Below are 1,332 nucleotides of genomic sequence, written 5' to 3'. Positions count from 1 at the left end.
GGTCGTTTGTACAGGGAAGACAGTAGTAAGATGACAGTATGGAAACATATTTACAACTGTTCATTTGCACACATTGCCTACACTATGATGACACAAAGCTGGATTTAAAATTGGCAAAATGTCTCTTTAACGTTATCTCTTTAAGAAATAGTCACAGGTGTCGTTTGTACAGGGAAGACACAGAAGGGGCAGTAGTAAGGTGACAGTATGGAAACATATACAACTGTTCATCTGCACACATTGCCCACACTAGGATGACACAGAGCTGGATTTAAAATTGGCAAAAATGTCACTTTAACTTCATCTCTTTAAGACATAGTCACAGGTGTTGTTTGTACAGGGAAGACACAGAAGGGGCAGTAGTAAGGTGACAGTATGGAAACATATACAACTGTTCATCTGCACACATTGCCTACACTAGGATGACACAAAGCTGGATTTAAAATGGGCAAAATGTCTCTTTAACTTCATCTCTTTAAGACATAGTCAAAGGGGTCATTTGTACAGGAAAGACAGTAGTTAGATGACAGTATGGAAGTATCTATACAAAGCTACTAACACACCTTTCAATTGACAGTGTGCAAACAAACTCTCCTTCCTCATTTTCTCAGGAGGGCCACACGTCCACTATAAAAACCCTGCTGGAGCTGGGGGCGGAGCTTCATGTTCGGGACAAAAAGGGAAGAACTGGTAAGCCGTTTATCACGCTCCGGGTTTTCACTTCAGCTGCAGGGGTGAGCTTGTGAAATATTGTTGTTTTAACTCACTTAAAGCCCTTGAAAATCTGAAGCCCTGTGTCTCTCTATAACACTAATATTCATGGCTAACTATTACAGATTGAGCTCTGTTTTAAATCAAAACTCTACTAGTTATTTATTTAGAATAGCTTTTAATTAGTTAAAATTGCAATTAATCACATTAACATCATAGTTAACTCGCAATTAATCTCAATTAATGTCACATTTTCATCTATTCTAAAAGTCCCCTGATTTCTTTTTGTCCTATTATTTTTTGATTTAAAAAAACAGAAATTATGATTGTTTTTAAATAATAGTTGAGATCAGATTTTTTTTTCAAATGCCCTTAAATTGAATAAAACACCCAAAATTCAATGGAAGTCAAGTCAAAATGTATTAAAACACTCAAAATTCAATGGAAGTCAAGTCAAAATGTAATAAAACACACAAAATTCAATGGAAGTCAAAATTTAATAAAACACCCAAAATTCAATTGAAGTCAACATTTAACCAAACGCCCAAAATTCAATGGAAGTCAAAATTTTACAAAACACCCAAAAATTAATGGAAGTCAAAATTTAATAAAACACCCAAA

This window comes from Etheostoma cragini, unplaced genomic scaffold, assembly GCF_013103735.1.
Source record: "Etheostoma cragini isolate CJK2018 unplaced genomic scaffold, CSU_Ecrag_1.0 ScbMSFa_1523, whole genome shotgun sequence".
Classification (NCBI taxonomy): Eukaryota; Metazoa; Chordata; class Actinopteri; order Perciformes; family Percidae; genus Etheostoma; species Etheostoma cragini.
Note: the sequence above shows the minus strand (reverse complement) of the source record.